The sequence below is a fragment of the Bos indicus genome, chromosome 9 (assembly GCF_029378745.1).
Source record: "Bos indicus isolate NIAB-ARS_2022 breed Sahiwal x Tharparkar chromosome 9, NIAB-ARS_B.indTharparkar_mat_pri_1.0, whole genome shotgun sequence".
NCBI lineage: Eukaryota > Metazoa > Chordata > Mammalia > Artiodactyla > Bovidae > Bos > Bos indicus.
In genome coordinates, this window is record NC_091768.1 from 19801935 (window position 1) to 19822004 (window position 20070).

General features: G+C 43.5%; 1 pseudogene; it reads left to right on the top strand.

Annotated features, from left to right (window-relative positions):
- Positions 1-936: 936 nt before the first annotated feature.
- Positions 937-10298, top strand: LOC109563473 (parafibromin-like; annotated as a pseudogene).
- Positions 10299-20070: the final 9772 nt, after the last annotated feature.

Here is a 20070-nt window from a genome sequence, read left to right on the forward strand (position 1 = left end):
ATAAAGACCCAACCCAATGGGTGCCCAGCTTGGTAAGTCCCAGTGTCTGAGAGAAATATAGGGTAACCCTGCCTCTGGGAAGATCTCTTCTCCAGGCTGCATGGCTTGGTGAGCAGAGTATTGGCTTGATTTCAATCCCACACATCCTTTAAGTAGGCATTTTGTGAAATGCACAAACTGCACAACCCTCAATACTCATTGGAAGGACTGATGCTGAAGCTTCAGTACTTTGGCCACTTGATTCGAAGAGCCGGCCCATTGGAAAAGACCTTGATACTGGGAGAGATTAAGGAGGAGAAGAGGGCAACGGAAGATGAGATGGTTGGATGGCATCATTGACCCAAAGGACATGAGTTTGAGCAAACTCTGGGAGATAGTGAAGGACAGAGAAGCCTGCCATACTACAGTCCATGGGGTCACAAAGAATCAGACACAACTGAGCAACTGAATAACAAAAACAACAATACATGTTAGTTCTTACATGTTCTTATGTGATGTGTCTCCTTAGCTCCATTTGATCGGTCCAGGGGTGGCTTCTTTATAAGCCAGGCCAATCAGAGCTCTTCAGTGGAATTTTTTTCCAACTAGACCCAAGAGAGTCAGACCTTCTCTGTTAGCGAAAGTCAAATGATGAATTTTGTAAACTACTGGTGACTAGGGTTCCTACCATTTGATAAAAACCATTGGTAGTGCAAAAAGAATGGAGCTGGGGCACAAGGAAACAAAGCCAAGAGATGACAAACACTCAGTGAGCACCGAGGTTCCTGGTTCCAGCAGCGCCTGAGACCGGCGGCATCCTTGTCCTTCTCATGGTGGGTGGTCTGGCTGTTCAGCCCTCACCTAGATTCTATGAATCAGAGACATCCTTTTCGCATCAGCTTCTTTGAGTCGGGTTTGCACCATGGCAACTTGAGAGTCATGAAAAAAAATGCAGCGATGGTGCAAAGAGCAGCCGTATATCACGGCAGCCAGTCATGGCTCCAGCCCCTACCTGTGACCAGCTCCCGTAACCTGTGCACAGACAGGTCTGTGTTTGTTACATGGTCAGGAGCCAACAAGCCCCCATTTCTAGCAATATGACCTTATCCCAGACGCTAGACCTCAGTTTCCACATCTGCAAAGTGGGAAATTCAAGAATTCCTACTTCATAGAGTTTTTGTGAGGATTAAATGAAGGAATGCATGTAAATATTTAGGACAGTGCCTGGCATCCAGTACATGTTAGATCTGATTACTACTGTTTTCTTATTTCCAGTGTCAAATGGGGCTTGACATAGGATAGACACTAGTAAGAGTTGCAATGGGTATGACAATCTCATTTTAGCCTTAACTACATCACTAACATTCTGTGACCTTAGGAAAATTATTTATATTTTTGAATCTCAGTTTTCTTATCTGTAAATGGGAAAAAATATTTTTGACAGGTGAATTAAAAGGTAACACAAAATGATGTGCATAAGCAGATTTCATGAACTCAAACTCTATCCAATTATAAAAGATGAAGGATTAGAAAGATGAATCTAAGTTTGCTCCTTTATGGTGATGCTAATATATAAATATTTTAGCAGCTGGGAAAGAAGGGAAATCACAACTGTAAATAATAAAAATATTTTCTTAAATTGTTTTATAAAAAAGGAAGAACTTGTAAATTGATATTCTCCTATTGAATGCAATAGGTACCATATGTCCTAAAAAAGAGACTTTTTCCCTCCATGGGGATCAATAAAACTATTTTCATTTTGATTGGGAAATATGTGTTTTTTAAACATTTTAATTTTTCTTAAATTGGCCCCCATGCACAAATTTTGCTTTCCCCTCATGAAGACTGTCTAAGAATTTTGATAGTGTCCTAAGCTTAATCTGGGAAAACAACAATTTTAAAATTTCAACTCAAATCTTGGCATGATGTTTAAAACATTAGCCTGCCTCCAACAAAAGAAGCTTTAGATCAAACCATCTGTTTTCTTAGCATGCTAGCCTTTGGTAAGTGGAGATTTTGAAAATAAAACTGAATATAATCATCTTTGGACCATTTCAGTGAGAGAGGATAGCTTCACCAAAAAAAAAAAAAAAAAGCTCTATTGCTTTTTCTAGCAAGTTTGCAGATTTGATTAAAGAAGATGTTTAGCAGAATAAATTCAAGTTAAAGAACTAAAAATATGAGAAAATATAAGAACAGGCAAGTTCTTATATGTGCAAGTTGAGCACAGTGCTACAACATCTTGCTTCTCTTTTAATTTAGAACATCGCCTAAAAGTTTGATGCTTTCAAACTATGGTGCTGGAGAAGACTCTTGAGAGTCCTTTGGACAGCAAGGAGATCACACCAGTCAATCCTAAAGGAAATAAACCCTGAATATTCATTGGAAGGACTGATGCTGAAGCTGAAGCTGCAATACTTTGGCCATCTAATGCGAAGAACTGACTCACTGGAAAAGACCATGATGCTGGGAAATATTGAAGGCAGGAGGAGAAGGAATGACAGAGGATGAGATAGTTGGATGGCATCATTGACTCAATGGACATGCGTTTGAGCAAACTCCAGGAGATAGTGAAGGGCAGGGAAGCCTGGCGTGCTGCAGTTCGTGGGATCGCAAAGAGTCAGACACGACTGACTGAACAACGACAGCAATCCGTTCTCTGTCACAGCCTCCTCCCCTCTTAACCTGAACATTTGCAAGAAAGGAGACTGTGGGGATTAGAGAGAGTCCAGGTGTCTGACTCACCTATTTTCCAGCCTGGCCATAGACCTGCTCAGAAGAGCTCCTTGGTGATGTGGTTGCAAGATTGTGGTGGACACCCTCCAGGCTAGACTGCCTTCCAGCAGCACTTTCCCTTGCTCCCTTGATAGCAATATCTCTGTTTTGATCAGTTTTCAGTATGCCTAACCCTAGAATATAATTCAGGATTGGTGTGCATGCATGCTAAGTTGCTTCAGTTTTGTCTGACTCTTTGTGACTCCATGGACTGTAGCCCATCAGGCTCTTCTGTCCATGGGATTCTCCTGGCAGAAATGCTGGAGTGGGTGGCCAAGCCCTCCTACAGGGGATCTTTCTGACCCAGGGATGGAACCCGAGTCTATTATGTCTCCTGCATTGGCAGCCATGTTCTTTACCACTAGCGCCACCTGAGAAGCCCATAACTGAAGATTGATCTCTATCAATTCTTTGCCCCTAGAGGTGGCAGAATGACCCAGTCTTGGCCAATGTGATTCCAGAGGACCTGCTGGGGACTCAGAGAGTTTCCTCACAGACAGAAGGGGAAGGGCCCATGAGTCCACCCTTTTGCCCTCCCCTCGACTTCCTTCTTTGAACACTTTTGTGAGGATATGATGCCTGGAGCCACGTGGTACCTTTGGGAACCACAATGGGAAGACAAGCCCATCAGAGAGACTGAAGCAGTAGCCCAACTGTACTGAACTGCTGACACACTCCTGAAACTCCCACCCCTAGACTTCTTGTTACATGAGTAATTAAGTAACTTTACTGGTTAAACTGTGGTTAGGTGTTTTGTTATTTGTAAGGATACATGCAGGCTGTCGATTTAGTTGTGTCTGACTGTTTGCGACCCTATGGACCATCCTCTGTCCATGGGATTCTCCATGCAAGAATACTGGAGTGGGTTGCCGTTTCCTTCTCCAGGGGATCTTCCCCACGCAGGGATGGCACCCACCTCTCTTAGGTCTCCTGCATGTGTAGGCGGGTTCTTTACCACTAGCGCCAACTGAGAAGTCTACTTTAAGGAAATACTTGTAAGGAAAATCACCCTAATTGAGAACAGGGTCTTCCACAAAGAATTTTACCTGCAATGTTCCCTCCTGCCTGCCCGCTTCATGTTGAACCACAGAACACCAGAGCTGAAAGTCACTCTAAATCTCCAATTAATAGGTGGTAAAGGAAGAAGTTCAGACATGATTCTACTTGACTGAAGTGATGAGTCTTGTTAGTGTAAATGTCTATGGAAAAGGAGAAAGTCACATCAGACATTTGAACTTTGGTGTGACTGACTCTAGCCAGATCACCTCCTAGAAACAGATTTGCCTGTGGACAAAGCACATGAAGTTCCAGGAAACTTAGGAGGTATCTTTAAGAAGGAAAAAGGTACAGAAAGGGGAATTGGAGGTTCTTGATCAATATCTTTGTTTTTATTATTTTTTAAATTTTATATTGGAGTATAGTTGATTATGTGGCTCAGATGGTAAAGAACCTGCCTGCAATGTAGGTGGCCTGGGTTTGATCCCTAGGTTGGGAAGATCCCCTGGAGAAGGGAATGGCAACCGACTCCAGTATCTTGCCTGGAGAATTCCATGGACAGAGGAGCCTGGCGGGCTACAATCCATGGGGTTACAAAGAGTTGGACATGACTGAGCAACTAACACACACACACACACATAGTTGATTAACAGTGTGTTCATTTCACATGTACAGCAAAGTGATTTGGTGTCTTTTCAGATACATGTTCAGATACACGTGTCTGTTCTTTTTCAAATTCTTTTCCTTTTTTTTAAGGCCAAGTCTGAAGTTTTTCCACAAATGTCATGTGAGGTGGAGAATGCATACTTACAAATTGCTTTCCAAACAAGCATGGTAAACATTTCCTCCAGAAGGCATGGGACCTTTGACCTCATCATTCCTGAGCTGCTAGGCCCTGCTCTGGGTACTGGAAGCTCTGGCAATGGGGAGGTCAGTAGGTCCCTAGAACCTCAGGAAGAGATTTACAAAACAAACCACAGATACGAAATAAATGCTATTAAGAGGAGTATCAGAGACTAGTTTCAAAAGCTGCAAATATTTTCTGAACTTCTGCCATCTGATTCTGCAGTGGTCATGTAGATACTACACAACTATCCAATTTGTTACAGTTGTTGGTTTATAAGACTTTTCTTGAAATATTGATAACCCCTTCTATCTTCCCCTCAAACTTTTATCAAACTCAAGCAGATTTTTGTCAGAGAAAACATATTCTTGTAACTTAATTGATAAAAGCAATGCATGTGTACATCCCTACCTGTCCTCTGCATGGCTTAGCCCTGGCTCTATTTAGCAAAGGAAGTGGAACATAATAGATGCTCAATAAATATTTATGTGTTAGATGCATGAAGAAATGCAGGAAACTTACAAATACTGACAAACAATTTGAGAGACACATACTCTTTACACATACATTTGTACATTTGTACACAGACAAATCTTATTCCATAAATATATTTTCTATTTATATTTTGAGTTGTCTGTTTCTTTTGCTGTAGAAGGGGAAGCTGATGAGACTTGTTATTTCCTGAAAATGGGATTTGGGGAAGTTTTCAACGATATTATCCTCCATTATAAAAAGGGACAGAAGGGAGACAAGCTGCTTCCACAAGTTTACACGTCGCTAACAAATCTAAGCTTTCTAACTGCCACTAAAAAATTCCTCCACTCTGCTATGTAGGTCAGTCTAAGACAGTTGATAAAGCTTTATAGTCCAACTAGAATGATTTAAAAACCTGAAAGAACCCAAGTAAGTAAATAATAAATGCTCACCTTCATTTGCTATTACACGGGGTAAACATGAGTCATGACATAATTTCTTTGCTCAGTGGAAGAGGGATTTATGCCTTTATGTTGCCAAGCTTGTTTCAGGGGCTGTTGGAGTTGAGTTTGCAGCTCTGGAAGTAAATGAGGAGTCTGTCATTGAGACTCCCTGGAAAGCCCTCATTAGCAACATAATTTAGCAAATATGACATTGACATCACTGTGCCAGTCCCAGGCATATATGCCATTCCAGTAAATCACCCCCTGCACATCCTCTGCATGCCCAGGCCTGGGACTGTTACTCTGAGACTCTAGAGGGAAAGCATTTAGAGTTTAAAGTTTCACCTGGCAGACTATTATAAAATGTTATTACAACAACTCATGCAAAGAATTGACTCATTGGAAAAAACCCTGATGCTGGGAGGGATTGGGGGCAGGAGGAGAAGGGGACAACAGAGGATGAGATGGCTGGATGGCATCACCGATTCAATGCACATGAGTTTGGGTGAACTCTGGGAGTTGGTGATGGACAGGGAGGCCCAGCGTGATGCAATTCATGGGGTCGCAAAGAGTCGGACACGACTGAGCGACTGATCTGAACTGAACAGGGAGCCACAGAGGGACGCAACAGGACTTGAGTCCAAATTACAGTCAATTTCTGATAATGGACCTCCACGTTATTTGCGCACTAGATTATCCTTACCTTTGGCAGAATTGTCCTTGGGTAAAACAAAGCAGAGAAATCAGGACAGTTTGTCTTAAGTTCCACTTTGCCATTTCTTCAGCAAATACATATGAAGCACATATTAGATGCCAAGCATTGTCTCAGTGTGGTGATCCTGCAGACAACAAAACAGCTCCTGCTCTCATGGGTCCTAGTTTATTAGGCAGAGGCAATAAATAAATGAATAAAAATACATAATATGAAACTGGATCACCATAAATGCTATGATAAAAGACAAGGATGAGGTGATGGGAGTGACATTCCAGGTAGAGCTCTCTATAGGAGAGAAGGGAGTGAATTGAGGGGCCAGCCTTGGGCTGTCTAGAGGCAGAAGCTCCAGGCAGTGGGAAGAGCAGGTGCAAGGGATCCAGGGCAGGCTTGTACAAGGGCAGATGCAGGCAGGGGATGTGCGAGGACCAGGCAGTGTGTCAAGCAGAGTGAGCGAGGAGTTGAGTGTGTGAATTGTGTCAGAGAGACACCCAGGGGAACAAGCATGTGGGGCATGGAGACCCTAGGGAGGACTTTGGATTGGTCAGTGCATTTAGAGTGTTGTCACAAAAGAGTATCAGAATCCACATTGCCTTTTAAAAGGATCCTCTGGCTGTAGTTTAACACACACACTAAACCATGTGTGTGTTGAGTCTGGGAGGGACACTAGAAATACAAATGGGAAAATCACATAAGATTACAGAAATCCTCCCCAGAGATGACTGGTTTGGACCAGAAAGGATTTCTGGCTGGGTTGGATACAGGATGGGAAAAAGAGAAAAATGAAGGATAACTCTGGTAAAGCGCCTCATCACCCGAGCAGGACTACAGTTATTCTCATTTGGGGGGATCAGTTCCAGCTCCCCGACCCCCACCCTCTGAATACCAAAATCCAAGGATGCTCAAATTCCTCATGTAAAACAGCATACTATTTGCATTTAAGCTACACACATCCTTCTGTATACTTTAAAACATCTCTAGGTTACTTGAAATACTTAATATAATGTAAATGCTATGCAAGTAGTTACCAGAGTGTGACAAATTCAAGTTTTGCTTTTTGGAACTTTCTGGATTTTTTTTTTCTGAATACTTTCAATCTGTAGCTGCTTACATCCACAGAGGCAAACTCCAAGTTTAGAGGGCTAACTGTCTTCATTAAGATGGGCAAGATTGTGAGAGAAGCCAGTTTGGGTGAATGTGAGCAGGTAATCCAGAGGCCAATTGTAGACTGACAACGTGTGAAATCTTTGGAGAAGCCCTCTTAATGAAGGTGATTATGACAGCAGTTAGGCACTTTGGACACTGCTCCTGTACAAAAGACATCAAGGGGGAGAGGGCCCAGTACGATTATCTCACAGTGTGGAGTGCTGGGAGCCCTGGCTGTCATCATGGGCGCAGACAACTGTTAGTGCTGCTGCTTCATTGAAGTGCCGGTGACTGCGGGATACACATGTGCTCAGCCTTCTGCAATAGTAGAACACCCAGGAAGGGACACTGGAGGCAGACAAAGTGACTGGCAGGCCTTCTAGCAGCCCAAGAATACCGACACCAATTGTGTGGCTTGGGAGACTGGAAAGGAAACCAACCCAGAGAATCCCACACACTGGATCCTATCTTATTTCCACTTTACAATGTGCGCTCCCCTCATCTTGCTGTTTGTGTCCTAATGCAGCCACCGAAAACACTGCTGTGGTTAGAAAATCCGATTGGAAAATGAACTTGGATATCCATGGTGAAACATGGATGAAACATGGTGAAACACTGGTGAATGTAGGCACAAGTGCCCCCTAGAAATAAGTCTTTGGAGATCTGCTCAAGTTACTTGAGTAGCAAATAAGGTTTCAGCACAAGCAAAGGAGCTATGAATTGAAGATGAAAAGTGTGTCGTCTTCATAGAGATCAACCCACAGAAAAAAAGAATGAAATCATGCTATTCCATGGGTGGATCTAGAGATTACCATACTAAGTGAAACAAGTCAGACAGGGAAAGACAAATATCATGTGATATCACTTATATGTAGAATCTTCAAAAAAAGATACAAATGAACTTATTTACAAAACAGGGAGAAACCCACAGACATAGAAAACAAACTAATGGTTACCAAAAGGGAAAGGGAGGGCAGAGGGTCAAATTGGAGTTTGGGATTAACAGATACACACTGCTGCTGCTGCTAAGTCATGTCAGTAGTGTCCGACTCTGTGCAACCCCATAGACGAAAGCCCACCAGGCTCTCCACTCCCTGGGATTCTCCAGGCAAGAACACTGGAGTGGGTTGCCATTTCCTCCTCCAATGCATGAAAGTGAAAAGTGAAAGTGAAGTTGCTCAGTCGTGTCCGACTCTTCACAACCCCATGGACTGAAGCCCACCAGGCTCCTCCATCCATGGGATTTTCCAGGCAAGAGTACTGGAGTGGGGTGCCATCACCTTCTCCGAACAGATACACACTACTATATATAAAACATAACCCACAAGGACCTACTGTATAGCACAAGGAACTCTACTCAATATCTTGTAATAACCTAAAAGGGAAAAGAATCTGAAAAAGAATGTATATATTCAGTTATCCATATATATAACTGAGTCACTTCACTGTATACCTGAAACTAACACAATATTTGTAAATCAACCATACTTCAATTTAAAAACATTGTAATCCAAGCAATCATTTTTCTCACCCTTAAAAAAAAAATGGGTACATGAGATGGGTCCAGTGTATGAACTGTAGAATCAGAACAGGTTAGGTTTTTATCCAAAGCTAAGCCTGTGGAAAATATTACTTCAAAGTCAAAATTAAGGCTAAGAAAAGATCTCCAATCAAGACTGATCTAGGGGCCTTCCTGGTGGCTCAGGGGTAAAGAATCTGCCTACCAATGCAGGAGACATGAGTTCAATCCCTGATCCGAGAAGATCCCACATACCTCGGAAAAACTAATCCTGTGGGCCACAACTATTGAGCCCACGTGCGGCAACTGCTGAAGCCCCATAGCCCAGAGCCTGTGCTCTGCAGCATGAGAAGCCACTGCAATGAGAAGCCCTCCCACTGCAACTAGAGAGCAGCCCCCTGGCCGAAGCTAGAGAAAAAGCCTGTGCAGCAAGGAAGACGCAGCACACCAAAAACAAATAAATAGACAAATAAAATTATAAAAAAGAAGAAAATCGATCTAGATGATGATATAACTGGCCTAAAACAGAGGTGTTTGTGGGATGCTAAAGTTAACTGTGACTCAAGATCTTGTTACCAGGGGAGAAAGGAGAATCCGAAGCACAATCAACTGTTTCCAAGAATCTCTCTGCAATTCTTCCATCTGTAAAGGCCAGAGAAGACTGAAATGTACCTGAAGAGTTAACTAGTCCAAATACAGCATCTGTGGATCCTGTGTTACCAAGTAACATTTCCCAGCTGCCTGCAACATATACAACTAGGAAGGAGTCAGAGAAGAAGAAAAAGAAGGCTTCAAAACTGACTCCACACCACCACTCCCAGGAGACCACAGAAAACCTGTAACAAAGCAGGATGCCTCTGCCCATGACTCAGATTCCTGACCATGGTCAACTCTGAGGCCAAGTGCTCAAGCCAGACTTCCCCCAGACCAGAAGAAAGGATCTCGTGCACCTGTCATCCTAACTCAGCCAGCTACATCTCACTGAAGACCTTGCTTAATGCAAAAGACTTTCTACAGGATCTGGAATTTGTCCCATCTGATGAAAAGCAAAAGCAAGGCTGCCATTGAGAAAATGAAACTGTAATTCAGAGCAAGAAAGAGCAGATACAGTCAGAGGGCATGACAGTGACTGAGCTCTTCATGGAGTGGTAACCAGCCCTGTAAGTGCAGGTCTTAGGAGTAGAGGGGCCAGGCTGTAGCACTTTGGGTTCAGGGTCCCTCCTGGCAGTTCAAAGATCGGCTGTGGCTCTTGCCTGATGGTTCACTAGTTGATACATTTGCTAAAGGTAAGAACTGTCTCAAGATGACGGGGTTTGTCTGGATCCAAATGTTCAGAAACAGGATGCAGTGGTACTGGAACTCAGCTGTCCCAAACGTCCTTGGGATAAATCACTTTTCTTGCAGTTCTGAGAAAACTTTACAGCTTCACGGTAAAGTATACCTGCCACTTGAGACTCTGAATTGGTTGGTCTCTCCTTTGTTTGGAATTTGGGATTAAAAAACATAGATATACCTTGACCTGAAGGCTATAAAGTCAAGGGTCTTTTTTTAACCTTTTAATTTTTATTTATTTATGCATATTTTTGACCATGCTGCAAGGCATGTGCGATCTCTGTTCCCTAACCAGGGATAGAACCTGCACCGGATACAGAGGGAAGCGTGGAGTCTTAACCACCGGACCAACAGGGAAGTCCTGAAGTCGACTTTTATCAACTGACTGAAAACTTAAATAAGATGAAGTTCACAAATTGCTCTTTTTACCAGACCGAATTTAACCCTTTGTGGAGAACTCGGATGAACACACCTAGTTTCTGTGACTTTTATCTTTTTCCGTTGCTGCTGCTGCTGCTGCTAAGTCGCTTCAGTCGTGTCCGACTCTGTGCGTGCCATAAATGGAAGCCCACAAGGCTCCCCCGTCCCTGGGATTCTCCAGGCAAGAGTACTGGAGTGGGTTGCCATTTCCTTCTCCAATGCGTGAAAGTGAAAAGTGAAAGAGAAGCCGCTCAGTCGTGTCTGACTCTTAGCGACCCCATGGACTGCAGCCTACCAGGCTCTGCCGTCCACGGAATTTTCCAGGCAAGAGTACTGGAGTGGGGTGCCATTGTCTTCTCCGATCTTTTTCCGTTACCTCCTCCGATTCTTTATTTCTTCATCCTCCCCTCCTCCCACCCGTGGGTTGGGGGCCTGACACAGACTAGACCTTCCTCCCAAACTACCGACTTACGTGATGCTACAGAGAATGGAGGTGCAGTTTGCAAAACCAGATATTATTTGTTATTCTTATTGCAAGCTTTGCAATGACCACGATGCCACTTAGAAGATGCTGGCATCACCCCTGGCCCATAGGCTAACCTCTGAATTACCAGTGTCTAATCACAGAGCAGAGCTGCAGTGTCATAAATGTCACCACACTCCACGGCTCTGATATACGCCCGCATTGAGGTCAAGAACAGGAAATTTAAATATCAGGGTTGAGCTTCTGAGCAATCATATCATTTCTATTGACCACCTAATGAAAATGTATGGCATTTAACAGTGAAAAGATAAGTTTAGCTGGGGCTCCCAGCTTCCATAGCTGTGCTAATGCCATTGCCAAGAAAGGCTCTCACCATACGTTTAATTTTAAGATTCTCCTGTTACCAGGAGGAAAGGGGGTAAGGCATAAATTGAGAGATTGAGACTGACATATACACACTACTGTATATAAAATGTACACAGTCCACAGTGTCCCAAAGAGTCAGACACAACTGGAGCAACTTAGCACACAAGCATATATAAAATAGGGGCTTTCCTGGTGACTCGTTGTAAAGGATCCACCTGCAATGCAAGAGATGTGGTTTCGATCCCCGGGTTGGGAAGATCCCCAAGAAGAGGGCATGGCAACCCACTCCAGTATTCTTGCCTGGAAAATCCCACAGACAGAGGAGCCTTGTGGGCTATAGTCCACAGGGTCGCAGAGTCAGACACAAAGCGACTGAGCATACACGCACACATATTTAAAATAGATAACCAATAGGGACACACTGTATAGCGTAGGGAACTCTGTTCAGTTCTTTGGGTATATGTATATGCAGAACTGATTCACTTTGCTGTACATCTGACACACAATACTGTTAATCAAGTATACTCCAATAAAAATTAATTCTAAAAAAATAATTGAAGAAAGCACAGGAAGACTGAGGACACGTTGGGGACTTTCATTCTTCAATTTCTTTACCAAGCTATATAAATAAAGATTTAGACACTGGTAAGCATCATAAGGAAGAAGGCAATGGCACCCCACTCCAGTACTCTTGCCTGGAAAATTCCATGGACGGAAGAGCCTGTTAGGCTGCAGGCCATGGGGTCGCTAGAGTCGGACATGACTGAGCGACTTCACTTTCACTTTTCACTTTCATGCATTGGAGAAGGAAATGGCAACCCACTCCAGTGTTCTTGCCTGGAGAATCCCAGGGACAGGGGAGCCTGGTGGGCTGCCGTCTATGGGTTCGCACAGAGTCGGACACGACTAAAGCGACGTAGCAGCAGCAGCAGCAAGCATCATAAGAACATTGACAGATGAACTGTAAAGGCCAAAGTAAAGTGAAGTCGCTCAGTCGTGTCCGACTCTTTGCGACCCCATGGACGGTAGCCTACCAGGCTCCGAGGTCCATGAGATTTTCCAGGCAAGAATACTGGAGTGGGCTGCCATTTCCTTCTCCAGGGGATCTTCCCAACCCAGGGATTGAACCCGGGTCTCCTGCATTGCAGACAGACGCTTTACCGTCTGAGCCATAACTCCCTTGTTAAAGGCCAAAGTAAAGGGAAGATGAAACCTTGGGGTAATCTATCTGGGTAGATATTGCCTAGGATATTTTCCTGGGGTCCTACAGATTCGATGTTTAATAGCAACTATAAAAACATCCAAAGAGTGTGTGTGAATATAAGCATAGAAATAGTCACATTCTGCTAAACCATTCACACCAGAAAATGAAGCAGAAGTGTGTTATCACATGTATGAAATGGGGCAAAAGTTAATTGCATTGGTGGAATCTAATTTATAGTCATGAGAGGGAAAAAAAATTCCCAAGAAACCAGGGTAACCGTTGCTGGCAAGGGGATTGTGGACACGGCTCCTGGCAACTGTGACCTTGAATAATTTAAGGAGTCTGACATCACTTGTTAAACAAGAAACTTCCTATTCCTTTTGAAATTAATCATGAGGGTGGAAAGTAAGAAAAGACTCTCCTTGACCATGAGAATTTGCAGAGAACCTTGAGCTCCAAAGCCCATGGAGAGCCATTCAGACGTATTGCCCCAACACTCGTGCTGAAAGCAGCCCATGCCCCACAAGACTCTCCAGCTCCTTGATCTGTCCCGGGAGAGCAGGCCGGTGGCTGGGAAGGTGGCAGCCTTTGTGTGCAGCCTCCACCTGTGACTTACCAGCTGTGGAACCTTGGACAAGGGACTTATTTTTCTCTGCCTCAGTTTCCACTTCTGAAAAATGGAGATGTTAATTTGCTGTCATTGTTTAGTCCCGACTCTTTGCGACCCCACAGACTGCTGTCCGCCAGGCTCCTTTGTCCATGGAATTCTCAGGCAAGAATATTGGACCGGGTTGCTATTTCCTTCTCCAGGGGATCATCCCCACCCAGGGATCGAACTCGTGTCTCCTGCACTGCAGGCAGATTCTTTACCACTGAGCCACCGAGGAAGCCCTGGAGATGTTAACATGCCTGCTTTATGGGACTGTTGGGAGGACTAACTAAGTTACTCTTTAAAGTCCTTGGAGCAGAATGTGGCACACAGCCATGTTATATGTTTGTGAAATAAACAAACCAGGTAAGGGAAACATGTTTGCTTGTTTAGCGTCTCCCCTCCTAGAACATGAGGTCTGTGAGGAAAGGACCTGTTTTGCCCTCTGTGCATTCCCAGTGCTAAGACAGTGGCTGGGGGCTTCCTGAGCTGCTTACGTGCAGTCCTCCTGGGTTTCCGCGTAGTGTTTCAATGCCACCATTGTCCAGTAACCTTATTTTGGTGATTTGGCTTCTGTGTTTAATTATGGACAGGAATATTTTAGGGCAACAAATCCTCTGGGAATCCAATCTTTTTTTTTTTTTTTTAATAATTTTTCTGATGTGGACTATTTTAAAAGTCATTATTGAATTTGTTTCAATATTGCTTCTGTTTTATGTTTTGGTGGGGGTGTTTTTAGCCACAAGGCATGTGGGATCTTTGCTCCTCAGCCAGGGATTGAATCCACACGTCCTGCATTGGAAGGCAAGTCTTAACCTCTGGACCACCAGGGAAGTCCTCCAATCTTTTTAACAGGTATTTGCTTGTTGAGATCTTAGAGTTTAAGGCCTAGAGCTCCTCCTGGCCCAAATATATGGTCCAGAAATAGTACTGAGAAAAAAATTTTTTTACATATTGAGATATTGGGAAAATTCTGACTTATACAGAATTTTTAGGACTGTTGCAACCCACTCCAGTGTTCTTGCCTGGAGAATCCCAGGGATGGGGAAGCCTGGTGGGCTGCCGTCTATGGGGTCGCACAGAGTCGGACACGACTGAAGCGACTTAGCAGTAGCAGCACATTTGTGGGCTAAGTTACTTCAGTTGTGTCCGACTCTTTGAGACCCTATGGACTGTAGCCCACCAGTCTCCCCGTCTATGGGATTCTCCAGACAAGAATACTGGAGTGGGTTGTTACGCCCTCCTCCAGGGGATCGTCCTGACCCAGAGATCAAACCCTCATCTCTTATGTCTCCTGCACTGGCAGGTGGATTTTTTTTTTATCACTGTGCCACCAGGGAAGCCCTTCTTGCTGGTTATCTATTTTAAATATAGTAGTGGTCTCAAGACTTCTTTATGTCATTTCCTCTTTTCCATGTTGTCTCTTCTTTTTAAGCAGTTCTAGTTATTGAAATTTACCTTCCAGTTTGGCCCTCCGGCTTTCCTACGGTTTCTTTCCTGTTTTCCCCTCGGAGCTCTCTTGGGTTTGTCATGGATGTTGTGATGGTGGTGGTGTTGTTTTCATGTTGTTTTACTTCCTGGTCTATTTCCTGAAGTTTATCTCCTAGCAGTTTTATTGACTTTTTCCATTTCAGCTTTCAGATATCGACTTCAAGAGCTCTCCATTTCTTATTTTGTGGATGTAACACATCCTCTTGTTGCCCCCAGAGGAGTTCAATTACAAAATGTTTGGGGGAGGTTGTTCTTCTCTTCTCTGTATGGTCCCCAACCTGTCTGGGCTCCTTTTCATTTTTACTCTTTTGTCTCTTTCATGTTAGCAGCATCGACCTGCCCTCTGCTCTCTTTTTCCATCCACGTGAGAGCAGCTGGGGGAAGCCCTGTGCAGGGCTGCTACATGTCCTGGTGAACCTCCCTGTGGGGTTTTGGGAAGAGCTGGCCATTTTATCAAGTGACCTTCACAAATCTGTTTGAGCATTCTTTGACATTGCCTTTCTTTGGGATTGGAATTAAAACTGACCTTTTCCAGTCCTGTGGCCACTGCTGAGTTTTCCAAATGTGCTGGCATATTGAGTGCAGCACTTTCACAGCAGCAGCTTTTAGGATTTGAAATAGCTCGACTGGAATTCCATCACTTCCACAGGTTTGTCCATAGTGATGCTTCTGAAAGGCCATGTGACTTCACATTGCAGGATGTCTGGCTCTAGGTGATTGATCACACCATTAGGGTTATCTGGGTTGTGAAGATGATTTTTGTACAGTTCTTCTGTGTATTCTTGACACCTCTTCTTAATATCTTCTGCTTTTGTTAGGTCCATACCGTATCTCTCCTTTACTGTGCCCATCTTTGCATGAAATATTCCCTTGGAATCTCTGATTTTTTTGAAGAGATCTCTAGTCTTTCCGATTCTATTGTTTTCCTCTATTTCTTTGCATTGATCACTGAGGAAGGCTTTCTTATCTCTCCTTGTTATTCTTTGGAACTCTGCATTCAGATGGGTATATCTTTCCTTTTCTCCTTTGCCTTTTGCTTCTCTTTTTTTTCTCAGCTATTTGTAAGACAACCTCAGACAACCATTTTGCCCTTTAGCATTTCTTTTTCTTGGGGATAGTCTTGATCACTGCCTCCTATACAGTGTCACAAACCTCTGTCCGTAGTTCTTCAGGCACTCTGTCTATTGGATCTAATCCCTTGAATATGTTTGTCACTTCCACTGTATAATCATAAGGGATTTGATTTAGGTCATACCTGATTGGTGTAGTGGTTTCCCCTACTTTCTTCAATTTAAGTCTGAATTTTGCAATAAGGAATTCATGATCTGAGCCACAGTCAGCTCCCAGTCTTGTTTATGCTGACTGTATAGAGCTTCTCCATCTTTGTCTGCAAAGAATAATCAATCTGATTTTGGTATTGACCATCTAGTGATGTCCATGTGTAGAGTCTTCTCTTGTGTTGTTGGAAGAGGGTGTTTGCTATGACCAGTGTATTCTTTTGGCAAAACTCTGTTAAGCCTTTGCCCTGCTTCATTTTGTACTCCAAGGCCAAACTTGCCTGATACTCCAGGTATCTCCTGACTCCCTACTTTTGCATTCCATTCCTCTATGATGAAAAGCACATCTTCTTTTGGTGTTAGTTCTAGAAGGTCTTGTAGGTCTTCAAAGAACCATTCAACTTCAGCTTCTTTGGCATTAGTGGTTGGGGCATAGATTTGGATTACTGTGCTATTGAATGGTTTGCCTTGGAAACGAACAGAGATCATTCTGTCATTTTTGAGATTGTACCCAAGTACTGCATTTTGGACTCTTTTGTTGACTATGAGGGCTACTCCATTTCTTCTAAGGGATTCTTGCCCATAGATACACTTAATGGTCATCTGAATTAAATTTGCCCATTACAGTTCATTTTAGTTGACTAATTCCTAAGATGTTGATGTTCACTCTTGCCATCTCCTATTTGACCACTTCCAATTTACCTTGATTCATGGACCTAACATTCCAGGTTCCTATGCAATATTGTTCTTTACAGCATGGGATTTTACTTCCATCACCAGTCACATCCACAACTGCACATTGTTTTTGCTCTGGCTCCATCTCTTCATTCTTTCTGGAGTTATTTCTTCCCTATTCTCTAGTAGCATATTGGGCACCTACCCACCTGGGGTGTTCATCTTTCAGAGATCATATTGACAACATCTGTTGGATCATAGAAAAAAAAATAGAGTTCCAGAAAAACATCTAATTCCGCTTCATCCACACAGCCTTTGATGGTGTGGATCATGATGAACTGTGGAAAATTCTTCAAGAGATGGGAATACCAGACCACCTTACCTGCCTTGTGAGAAATCTGTATGCAGGTCAAGAAGCAACAGTTAAAATCAAACATGGAATAACTGGTTCCAAATTAGGAAAGGAATACGTCAAGGCTGTATACTGTCACCTTGCTTATTTAAAGTATAGGCAGAGTAGAAAGAAAGAAGAAAGAAAGTGAAGTCACTCAGTCATGTCTGACTCTTTGTGGACATGGATCTCCATCCATGGAATTTTCTAGGCAAGAGTACTGGAGTGGGTTGATATTTCCTTCTCCAGGGGATCTTCCCGACCCAGGGATCAAACCCAGATCTCGCACACTGCAGGCAGACACTTTACTGTGTGAGTCACCAGGGAAACTAGATCATGGGAAATGCCAAGCTGGATGAAGCACAAGCTGGAATCAAGATTGCTGAGAGAAATATCGACAACTTCAGATATGCAGATGACACCACCCTTATGGTAGAAAGTGAAGAAGAGCTGAAGAGCCTCTTGATGAAAGTGAAAGAGGAGAGTGAAAAAGCTGACTTAAAACTCAACGTTCAAAAAACAAAAAGCATGGCATCTGGTCCCATCACTTCATGGCAAATGGATGGGAAAACAGTGGAAACAGTGACAGGCTTTATTTTCTTGGGCTCCAAAATCACTGCAGATGGTGACTGCAACCATGAAATTAAAAGACACTTGCTCCTGGGAAGAAAAGCTATGATCAACCTGGACAGCATATTAATAAATAGAGATATTATTTTGACAACAAAGGTCCATCTAGTCAAAGCTACAGTTTTTCCAGTAGTCATGTATCGATATGAGTGTTGGACTATAAAGAAAGCTGAGCACCGAAGAATTGATGCTTTTGAAGTGTGGTGTTGGAGAAGACTCTTGAGAGTTCCTTGGACTGCAAGGAGATCCAACCAGTCAATTCTAAAGGAACTCAGTCCTGAATATTCATTGGAAGGACTGCTGCTGAAGCTGAAGCTCCAATACTTTGGGCACCTGTTGTGAAGAACTGACTCATTGGAAAAGCCCCTGATGCTGGGAATGATAGAAGTCAGGTGTAGACGGGGTTCATAGAGGATTAGATGATTGGATGGCATCACCAACTCAATGGACATGAGTAACCTCTGGGAGTTGGTGATGGAATGTGAAGTCAAGTGGGCCTTAGAAAGCATCACTACAAACAAAGCTAGTGGAGGTGATGGAATTCCAGTTGAGCTATTTCAAATCCTGAAAGATGGTGCTGTGAAAGTGCTGCACTCAATATGCCAGCAAATTTGGAAAACTCAGCTGTGGCCACAGGACTGGAAAAGGTCAGTTTTCATTCCAATCCCAAAGAAAGGCAATGCCAAAGAATGCTCAAACTACTGCACAATTGCACTCATCTCACATGCTGGTAAAGTAATGCTCAAAATTCTCCAAGCCAGGCTTCAGCAATATGTGAACTGTGAACTTCCTGATGTTCAAGCTGGTTTTAGAAAAGGCAGAGGAACCAAAGATCAAATTGCCAACATCTGCTGGATCATGGAAAAAGCAAGAGAGTTCCAGAAAAACATCTATTTCTGCTTTATTGACTATGCCAAAGCCTTTGTGTCGATCACAATAAACTGTGGAAAATTCTTCTAGAGATGGGAATACCAGACCACCTGACCTGCCTCTTGAGAAATCTGTATGCAGGTCAGGAAGCAACAGTTAGAACTGGACATGGAAGAACAGACTGGTTCCAAATAGCAAAAGGAGTACATCAAGGCTGTATATTGTCACCCTCTTTATTTAACTTATATGCAGAGTACATCATGAGAAACGCTGGACTGGAAGAAACACAAGCTGGAATCAAGATTGCCGGGAGAAATCTCAATAACCTCAGATATGCAGATGGCACCACCCTCATGGCAGAAAGTGAAGAGGAACTAAAAAGCCTCTTGATGAAAGTGAAAGTGGAGAGTGAAAAAGTTGGCTTAAAGCTCAACATTCAGAAAACGAAGATCATGACATCCGGTCCCATCACTTGATGGGAAATAGATGGGGAAACAGTGGAAACAGTGTCAGACTCTATTTTTCTGGGCTCCCAAATCACTACAGAGGGTGACTGCAGCCATGAAATTAAAAGAAGCTTACTCCTTGGAAGGAAAGTTATGACCAACCTAGATAGAATATTGAAAAGCAGAGACATTACTTTGCCAACAAAGGTCCGTCTAGTCAAGGCTATGGTTTTTCCTGTGGTCATGTATGGATATGAGAGTTGGACTGTGAAGAAAGCTGAGCGCCAAAGAATTGATGCTTTTGAACTGTGGTGTTGGAGAAGACTCTTGAGAGTCCCTTGGACTGCAAGGAGATCCAACCAGTCCATTCTGAAGGAGATCAGCCCTAGGATTTCTTTGGAAGGAACAATGCTAAAGCTGAAACTCCATACTTTGGCCACCTCATGTGAAGAGTTGACTCATTGGAAAAGACGCTGATGCTGGGAGGGATTGGGGGCAGGAGGAGAAGGGGACAACAGAGGATGAGATGGCTGGATGGCATCACTGACTCGATGGACATGAGTCTGAGTGAACTCCGGGAGTTGGTGTTGGACAGGGAGGCCTGGCATGCTGCGATTCATGGGGTCTCGAAGAATCGGACACAACTGAGCGACTGATCTGATCTAATCTGATCTGAGGGAACCTCGGGTGCTGCAATCCATTGGATCGCAAAGAGTCAGACACAGCTGAGCGACTGAACTGAACTGAACCAAACTCAAAGAGCCTCTGTTCCCCTGGGCAATAATAAGCTCATCTCATTTTTCTCACTGTGGAGAGCTGTGGTGAGTCATGTGTATGTGTGTGTGTGTGTTAGTCACTCAGTCATGTCTGACTCTTTGTGACCCCATGGACTGTAGCCTGCCAGGCTCCTCTGTCCATGAAATTCTCCAGGCATGAATACTGGAGTG